Raw genomic sequence first — 10,818 nt, forward strand, 5'->3', positions numbered from 1 at the left:
ACTACTTTCTTCCAGTGTCTTCAAAATGGTATTCCCTCTGGAACAAATTTCTTCTTCCAGCAGGACACCAGTCACATTGGCTTAGGGCCTATGCTAATGACTTCATTTTAACTTAATTACTTCTTTCAAGGTTCTATCTCCAAATATAGTCATGTTCTGAAGTACTGGGAATTAGGACCCCAACACACGAATTTGATGGTTGGAGGGGGTCATAATTCGGCCCATAACACAGACTAAACCTGTTGAGCAGGAAGTTGCAACTACCCTAGACACATTGGTGAGACACTGAATGTCAGAGGACAGAAAAAGAAAATAAGTCCTCCAAAAATTTAGAGGTCTTTCATTTTGGTGAAGTCACTGATGGTCCAATAGTCTGGGACATATCAAGATACTACTTCTAAGGTGAAGGTCAAGTTGTGGAATCTGTTCCCAATCACTAAGAAGGATGTATCAATGTCTAATAAATTTCATCAGATGCTGGAGACAACATGTACCTCATCTGGGCCCATGACTTCAACTCATTTGCTAAGTGACCTAAACACTTGCCAGTTTTGAGTGGGGTCCAGAACAAGGGAAGGCTCTACAGTAGTGCGGGCTCTACAGTAGTGCGGGCTCTACATGGACGGTGAGACCCAGCACATGTGATGTGTTTATCTAGGTGGCAGACTGAGATGCTGGTTGGTGCTTTGGGCAAGTTGATAAGAGAATCACAGTGCAAACACTCAAGATTCTGGAGCAAGACCATATTGTCTTCTGTAGGTGTCTATTTACCTTTGGAGAAACAGCTGTTGGCCTTAGCAGCTGACTGCTTGAACTTGGACCACTAACTTGCCATGTGAGCTGAGTTTTTCATCATGACAAGGTGTTGGCTGATCCAATGAGCCATAAATTTGGACATGTACAGCAGCAGCCTTCCATTGTTAAATGAAGTACTATGTATGGGATTTGGCTTGATTAGGTCTTCAGGGAACTAGTAAATTGCATGAGAAAGTACCCTAGATGCCTCTGACCTGTACTTCTGATACATTACCTTCTCCCTCTCAGTATGGCCTCATGAGGAGGTCTCTATGATGAGTCGCCTTGGGAAGAAAAAATGTGGTCATTTCTGCCTGTGGAATTCATTTCACTTTAACAGCATGCAATGCATTCGTCTCACCATTAGTCTTCCCCATCCTCCTGAAGCAGCTAGCTTGATTGAAGAGTAGATGGCATTTGGAAGACTGCAGTACAGTCCCAGCCTAGGCTGGGCCCTATCTACCCAGATGGTAACTGTCTGCAGGGCTTGGACAAAATATGTATCGGGATCTAATATAAAGCACTATTTCTCCCATAATAAGGATTCATGGGTCTGAGAATCAAGGGGTGAAATGAGAGGAACCTCCTTTCATTATTATTCCTAGTAACCCACAAACAAAATTCTTCCTTCCAGTCCCTGCCTCTTTAGGCTCTGCTGGTCTAGATATCTTATTCCGAATGGAGAAACCCTTCTATCAGGCACCACCTGGCCACTTTGAGTTCCTCACGCCACTAAATCAACAAGCAAAGAAGGGGTTGCTGCACCTGCTGGGGCATTTAATCCAGATTACCAAGGAGAAATCAAGTGGCTTCTATATATCAGGGGTGAGGAGAGGTTGTCTAGAATATAGCATGCCCTCTGAGTTGCCCCTCAGCTCTCAGATTTTCTGTGATTAAGGTCAATGGAAAATTATAACAACCTGATTCAAACAGAACCTTTCCAAAAAGAAAATTTACATCACCTCATTAGGCAAGAACAGTGACCAGCTGGGAATTGCTGAGGGCAAAGAGAATATGACATGGGAAGTGGAAGGAGGTGGTTATAAATACAGTTACGATCACATGACCAGTAGTAGAAACAAGGATTGTAATAGTCATGAGTATTTCTACCTTAGTTTTGAAATGAATATATATTTATATATGCACATACACACATGTTATGCATAGTATAAATATTTTTGTTTTTTTAACCTCTCTTATCCCCTTACTATCTACCGTAAGCTGTGTTAGCAGAACTTAACATAGTATTATGCTAAACAGAAGCTTGCCTTAGATACCATCTTTATTTGGTGATCAAGTGTGGTTCAGGATTATAGCACCAGGTGTATGGCTGCTGGTGGCCGCAGGTAGCCTCTTGCGGCTTTCTAATGTGTCAGCTTGGCTATGCAGAATACCTTCAAATTCCTGTCCTGCGTTATTCCTCTGAAGATGAACCACAAAGGGATCTCATGTGACAGTGAGGGCAGAATTCAAGATGCAGACATTTGCAGCTCACACACACGGCTGACCTCGACATCTCCTCACTGGGAGGCATGGCTGGGCCTGAAGATGCTCCACCTTTATCTAGGTCCTCCTGCTGCTTCTCAGTCAGATTTTGGGTTTAGCACCATCAGGAAGGCTTTGGAAGGGCTCTCAAAGCACCAAGATCAGTGGCAACAAGAACTGAGATGGGTTTCAAGCTCAGGCAGCAGATGCAAAGCTCAGGCAACAGATGCAAAGACCATAGCCTTACAGAGATGTTCAACCTGCTCCCACCCACTGTGTAAATTCAAAGTCTCGTAGTAAATGTGTGTCGGTGCGGTGGGGGGATGGGGAGATTGAGAGGGTACACATCTAGTGTTACTGCTTCAAAGATACATTATACTTTTTAATTTAGCTGTCTCTGGACATATAACATTTTCGTGTTTTTTTTTAATTTTCATGGAAACATAGCGGAAATGTTTACTTTGTCATAATTAATATATGAAAAATATGATTTTTTAATTTGTATGTGTGTATAGTCATTCGTAAGTAACTGCTGATGAACACAGCAGCCTCTATTTGAATGTTTTTTAAGGGCAGAATTATTTGGGTATTTGTGACGTTCTTTTGTTTATTTTTTGAAAATTCTATCTTATCTATCTATCCATTCATTGATTTACTCAGTGATTCTTTCATTCAAACTCTTATTGAGCTTTGAGCTGAGGCAACACAATTTCAACTCTTAAAAATGTCATCAGACTGAGGGTGGTGGTTTATGCCTATAATCCCAGCACACTGGGAGACCAAGGGCAGATTTGTTTGAGGCCAAGAGTTTGCGACCAGCCTAGGCAACATAGCAAAACCCTGTCTCTACAAAGAAAAAAATGTCATTAGATTTGCAATAGATAGATAAATAAATTGATTTAATTCATTCATAGTGTAATTCTGTACATTAAGCATCAAACCTAAGTTTATACAGTGTCTTGTGTGGCCAGGATGGAGGATGAAATTAACACCTCAAGAAAAGTCAGTATATGCTTCAAAGACCTGTTGATCCGGATTGTGTAAGAATTAGTGATACTCTGATATATTCTAAGCAACAGTACTCAGATATTATGTATTAATAAATACTTTCCTGAAAAAATTGTAAGCTGTCTACATAAACAATTGTTGTTTTCCAAGTTGAATAAAAGGGATAAACCTTTCAGTCTAGGCTCATGGCTTTTCAGCAAAATTTATTAATTTATTATTAGTAGCAAAAGCCTTTTTTAAAATCTCCATTAGCCAATTTTGTCCAAATCTTTCTTATCCATATTTGATATCAAGGTTTTCATCTCACATAAAGGCATTTTGCAACTAAGTCACTTCAGACAGTACTTTAACGACCCACATACAATGCTGCTGTAGTGCCTTCTATCCAAAGGCATAATGTATATTTCTATCACATTTGATAATTTTAAAAAATCTCTGGCTGAAGATTCAAGATTACTCAATTAAAAAATATATTGTTTACTGTATTTGCTTTTTAAATAAAAGCATATATTTTAAAACTTTTTAAACCTATATAAAAGTTACAAGAAGAGTACAATTGATGGTTCTAGGTAAAGGGTACATAGGTATTATAAACATGTAGCCACAATTGCTTTGTCTATTTGTCTCTCCAAATATGCATAATAAGAAGTATTTATAATTGTTTTAACCAGAACATATACAACGACCAAAAGCAGAACAATGGGGTCAGAGCCATGGTACATTTCCTCTTCCCTTTCCAACAGGCATCACCCCACTGGGGGCTGGGAATTTTAGCTCCCATTTTGTTTCCTTTTTCTTTTACCATCTGAAGTTATCCAATCCACTTTCCAAGGGAAGAAACTGCTTTTGATCACAAAAGTCCAATAATCTAGAAATGAACTGCACCTGGTTATGAAAACACAGCTGAGTAGACACATCCTCTCATGTGGTTGTGTGTGTGTGGGTTTTTCCTTACATTACTAAGTGGACACCTAGGTAGACATTTCATATTTGGAACCAGTTACTGGTCATATAAAAACTTGTTTTACATTAGATATTGTAGAAGAAAGAAGCAAACTGTGACTATATTTTTGAATTTTAAATTTTTTTTTCTATACAAATTACTCATGAAGATGAAGCCATAAGGTGTGAAACTTCAATGAATTGCAGCTCCCTAGGGCTGCCTCTACTCTGGACATCCCTAGCAGCAAAGGCTGATTTAAGTCAGTTTGAGCCCTTGCTCATCTCTAGAGGAAGGAGCATAGAAAATAAAAGAAAAGAAAAGGAGAGAGAAAGAATCCCAGCTGAACATAACCTACTTTCTAGTTTACAAGAATAAAAATCCCTTTCCTGAAGCTCCTCAGTGGTGCTAGCAGGCTTCCTCACTGTCCACTGGGGCTGCCTGTCATGAGGAGGCTGTGAAGCACATCATACTCTTGTACTGGATTTGACCTCTGAATGCTCAGAAGGAAATTTCACAAAATCCAACTTCTTTCAGAGGCACTGGTGCTTTTACTCCTCCTAATAATCATTTCGACCATCAGTTCACAACTTGGAGTATACACCAAAACCCACTGCCAATTTTTTTCTCTCTGTTCTGGCTTCAAGTGGGAGTTCATCCAAGACCAACCAAAAAGATTTGCTAAGGTTTATGTATGTTTTTGTAAATCATCTGAGGAGACACTCATGTAATTCTGATAGGCACCACTAGTTAAGCATCCCTGATTTAAAATATAGTAATTGTCACCACAAAGGCTAACAATTTTAAACTGGCATTTGCAAAAGAGATAATTACTTTTTCATGGTATTTGAGGGTTGGAAATTATTTGGTTACATGAAAGTTTGCACAGTACTTGACATCAAATCTATTCTTATTTTCAATGACTACACAAATGTTAAGATTTTAGATCCCAAGCTAACTAATGAAATAAGTCATCCATGTTAAAATATGTTCAAAGCTAATGACACTTTTATGTTACTTTTCTTTCTTACTGTGGAATCAGTAAGCACTTAAATGCTTTTGTACCATACATTTAAAATCTTCAACTAAAATTAAATATATGCTTTCAATTTTTTTAATCAGAAAATGTAAACTCTAACACTCAGATGATAAAAACATCATGATGTAAAAACAACAGATTCAACACTCATTTGACAAATATTTATTGAATGCATAGTACATGCCAAGCATGTTTTAAAACTGGGAATATAGCCTTGAAATAAAACAGATAAAGTCTCTATTTGGAGCTTACAGTTAAAGTGCATTTGAGGATAGAAGCAGTCAGTAAATGAGCAGTTAATATGTATTTTAAAATTTATATAGAACCGGCCTGGCGTGGTTGCTCATGCCTGTAATCCCAGCACTTTGGGAGGCCAAGGCAGGCGGATCACAAGGTCAGGAGATTGAGACAATTCTGGCTAACATGGTGAAACCCCATCTCTACTAAAAATACAGAAAATTAGCCGGGTGTGGTGGTGGGCGCCTGTAGTCCCAGCAACTTGGGAGACTGAGACAGGAGAATGGTGTGAACACAGGAGGCAGAGCTTGCTGTGAGCCGAGATTGTGCCACTGCACTCCAGCCTGGGCGACAGAGCCAGACTCCATCTCAAAAAATAAAAAATAAAAATTTTATGTAGAACCAAAAAAGAACCCAAATAGCCAAGGCAATCCTCAGCAGAAAGAACAAAGCTGGAGGAATCACATTACCCAACTTCAAACTATACTACAAGGCTACACTAACCAAAACAGCATGGTACTGGTACAAAAACAGGTACATAGACCAATGGAACAGAATAGAGAACCCAGAAATAAGGCTGCACATCTACAACTATCTGATCTTTGACAAAGCTGACAAAAACAAGCAATGGGGAAAAAATCATATTCAATAAATGGTGCTGGGATAACTGGCTAACCATATGCAGAAGATTGGAGCTGGACACCTTCCTTATACCATGTACAAAAATAAACTCAAGATGGATTATTAAAGACTTAAATGTAAAACCCGAAACTATAAAAACCCTGGAAGACAACTTAGGCTATACCATCCTGGACCTAGGAATGGGCAAAGATTTCATGATAAAGACACCAAAAGCAATTGCAACAAAAGCAAAAATTGACAAATAGGACCTAATTGAACTTAACAGCTTCTGCACAGCAAAAGAAATGATCAACAGAGTAAACAGACAACCTACAGAATGGGAGAAACTATACATCTGACAAAGGTCTAATAACCAGAATCTATAGGGAATTTAAACAAATTTACAAGAGAAAAACAACCCCATTAAAAAGGGGGCAAAGATGTGAACAGACACTTTGCAAAAGAAGGCATACATGCAGCCAACAAGCATATGATAAAAGCTCATGATCACTCATCATTAGAGAAATGCAAATCAAAATCACAATGAGATGCCATCTCACACCAGTCAGAATGGCTATTATTAAAAAGTCAAAAAAAAATAACAGATGCTGGCAAGTTTGCAGAGAAAGGTAAACACTTAAATACTGTTGATGGGAGTGTAAATTAGTTCAACCATTGTGGAAAGCAGTATGGTGATTCCTCAAAGAGCTAAAAGCAGAACTACCATTCGACCCAGCAATACCATCACTGGGTATATACCCAGTGCAATATAAGGCATTCTCCCATAAAGACACATGTACATGAATGTTCATTGCAGCACTGTTCACAATAGCAAACACATGGAATCAACCTAAATCCCCATCAATGACAGACTGGATCAAGAAAATGTGGTACATATACACCATGGAATGTTATGCAGCCATAAAAAAGAATAAGATCATGTCTTTTGCGGGAACATGGATGGAACTGGAGGCTAACATCCTTAGCAAACTAACACAGGAACAGAAAACCACATACCATATGTTTTCAATTGTAAGTGGGAGCTAAATGATAAGAGCTTATGAACACAAAGAAGAAAACAAATACTGGGATCTACCTGCGGGGGGAGGTTCAAAGGAGGGAGAGGAGGAAAACATAACTATTGGGTACTGAGCTTAATACCTGGGTGATGTAATAATATGTACAATGAATCCCCGTAACATATTAAGGTAACAAACCTTCACATGTATCCCTCAAACCTTAAAAAAAAAAAAAAAAAAAAAAAAAAGCAGTGTATGTAAAGGGATGAAGAACCGGAGGCCAGGAGGTCTGATTTACAGAGAGTAGGTCATAAAGGCATTAATGATAAGGTGACTAAAGTGATGAAGTCCTGTGGGTACCAAGAAGAATGTTATTCTCATCAGGGGGACCAGCGAGTGCAAAGGAGCATCTGGGTGTGTTGCAGGAACAGCAGAGGTCAGGAAGCTGGAAGGAAATGAGCAAGGAGATAGATGCACTGGAGTTAAATGTGGTAATGGTGGGAGGGAGGGAGACTGCTAGAAAGCATTAGAAGCTATTTGAATTTGCTGGGGCTGCCATAACAAAGTGCCACAAACTGGGTGACATAAGCAACAGAGCAACAGAAACACTGTTTCCCCGTTCTGGAGGCTAGAAGTCCAAGGCGTCCACAGAGTCAGTTCTTTTCCAGAGGTGTGAGGAAGAAACAGTTTCTGGCCTCTGCCCTAGCTGGCCATCTTTGGCGTTCCCTGGCTTGTAGAAGCATCATCACTCCATCTCTGCCTTCATCTTCATGTGGTATTCTCGACGGGTGCCTGTCTGTCTCCAAATTTCCTCTTTATATAAGAACCAAAAAAGAACCTGAATAGCCAAGGCAATCCTAAGCAGAAAGACCAAAGCTGGAGGAATCACATTACCCAACTTCAAACTGTACTACAAGGCCACAGTGAACAAAACAGCATGGTACTGGTACAAAAACAGGCACGTAGACCAATGGAACAGAATAGAGAACCCAGAAATAATGCTGCACATCTACAACTATCTGATACTAGGGCCCACCCTACTCCAGTGAAACTTCATCTTAACTAATTACATCTGCAACAACCCTATTTCCAAATAAGATCACAATCTGAGGTATCTGGGGTTAGGACTTCAATGTATGAATTTTTGGGGGACACGATTCAAGCAGTAACATCGGCTATGGTAAGGATGTTGTCAGTTACACTAAGGAATGTTTTGAGCAGAAAAATGACATAACCTGCCTTATATTGTGTATTAGTCCATTCTCACATTGCTATAAAGAACTACCTGAGACTGGGTAATTTTTGAAGAGAAGAGGTAATTTATGCAGAGACTCACAGTTCCACAGGCTATATAGGAAGCCTATCTGGGGAAGTCTCAGGAAACTTACAATCATGGCATAAGGTGAAAGAGAAAGAAGCACCTTCTTCCCAAGGCGGTCAGAGAGAGAGAGCAAAGGGGAAAGTGCCACACACTTTTAAATAACAAGATCTCATGAGAATTCACTCACTATCAAGAGAACAGCAAGGGGAAAATCCATCTCCGTCATCCAATCACCTCCCAACAGGATTCACCTCCAACACTAGGGATTACAATTCAACATGAGATTTGGGTGGGGACACAAAGCCAAGCCATATTACGTTGTAAAAAAGATGACTTCGGCTCCTCTTTCAACAGTAGACTGCAGTCAGGTTATGACAGAAGCCTTTCCCAGGGTAAAGGGTAATGGTGACCTGAACCCAGATGCTAGTCTTGAAAGTCATGCAAAGTTTGGTTTCCGAATATATTTTAAAGATATAACTGACAAGCATTTCTCCCAGATTAGATACATGGTGTTGAAGAAAGTAAGTTACAGACAGATCCTGGGTTTCTGGCCTGTAATCCCAGGACTTTGGGAGGCCTAGGTAGGTGGATCACAAGGTCAGGAGATCGAGACCATCCTGGCTAACATGGTGGTCTCTACTAAAAATACAAACAATTAGCCTGGCATGGTGGCACATTCCTGTAATCCCAGCTACTCAGGAGGCTGAGGCAGGAGAATTGCTTGAACCTGGCAGGCGGAGGTTGCAGTGAGCCGAGATCACACCATTGCACTCCAGCCTGGGTGACAGAGCAAGACTCAATCTAAAAAAAAAGAAAAGAAAAGAAAAAAAAGAGATAAAATAATTTAACACAGATTTATTAGTTACACAGATTATTTGTGTGTACAGCCTCATAATTTTAACTATTAAATGTTTACTATGTTTTTGACTGCGTTTTCATAATTGGAAATAGAATTTCCAGTGGTTGCATCAAACAGATTCAGAAACTGGCATATCAACTTTAATAGAAGAAAACTATTTTTATATAAATTAGTAAATGACCACGGTCACTTATGAACGAAGACAATGATGCAAAGATTCATGTGAAAAATTTAGATGGGTGGAGAAATAATCTCAGTTTCTACTACAAATTCAGCTTCACTGGACTTTTTCATCCACCCAACCAAAACTCGATATACTGGAGTTGGCTAAAAACCTTTTTGGATCTTTTTGTTGTTAAAAGAGGAGACTCACACACATGGGCATGGATGGTGGCTTTACTGCTTACATTTATGGACTCACAGAATCTCAGTCTTGAAACCAATACCAAGGAGTTTTCTAGCTTGAAAAACATTTTCACTGTGAGAACTCCGCACCTCCAACAGCCCATTTTATCTCGAGATATTCTTTTTGCTGTTTCCTTACCTTGAACTGCATTCAATTTCCCTGTTACCTCTATCCATGTAACAACCACAGTTGCAGATATGCTGAGTAAATCTGACCCCTTCATATATTTGAAGCAAGCTGGTATGTTCTGTTTTGTCTTGGCCACTAACTCTCTGAGTCCCAGAGATTAATTATCAATGCTCTTATGTTGAACAATAGATTGTGTAAGAAGAGAAACTATGAAAAACAGAAAAATGGAAAATTTCCAACTGAGCATTTTAAGTAAAAACTGAACCATTACAGTAGCTAAAAACTTTATGAAGACTGAAGCTATGACTGTTTTTTGCTGCTGTATGTTCAATAGAATAAAAGACATTTGTTAAACGTTTGTTGAAAGAATAAATCTGGGCAAAGCAGGAAGATTGCTTAAAGCCAGGAGTTCGAGACTCACTCTCCCTTACAAAAAATTTAAAAATTAGCTGAATGTGGTGGTGTGTGCCTATAGTCCTAGCTACTTGGGAGGCTGAAGCAGGAGGATCACTTGAGCCCAGGAGTTCTAGGCTGCAATGAGCTAGGATTGTGCCACTGCACTCCACCCTGGGTGACACAGTGAGACCCTGCTTCTAAAAATAAATAAATTAGTTAAAAAACAGAAAGAATAAATCACACAAAAAATTGCCACTTCTCACTAGTTAAGATATCATTTCAGTTTACCAGAGATGAGCTCAGAGAAAAGTTGAGCACTTGACTACAGTAATGTATGCTAGCAGGAAAATCAGATAATTTTCCTATATTCAATATTCATTATTCTGTCTCACATTTATGTCTATCTATTCACATACATCAACCAACAATCTTACTGGTTTATATCTGCTTATGTTTATTCATTTTCACTAGAAGCACAAAAACCAGAGGATTTTTCCAAGACATCTGAACCTAAATATTTGTAATTAATTTTTATGTCAAAGAAATTTTTTTTTTCATTTCTA

Source organism: Pan troglodytes, chromosome 17 (genome assembly GCF_028858775.2).
Source record: "Pan troglodytes isolate AG18354 chromosome 17, NHGRI_mPanTro3-v2.0_pri, whole genome shotgun sequence".
NCBI lineage: Eukaryota > Metazoa > Chordata > Mammalia > Primates > Hominidae > Pan > Pan troglodytes.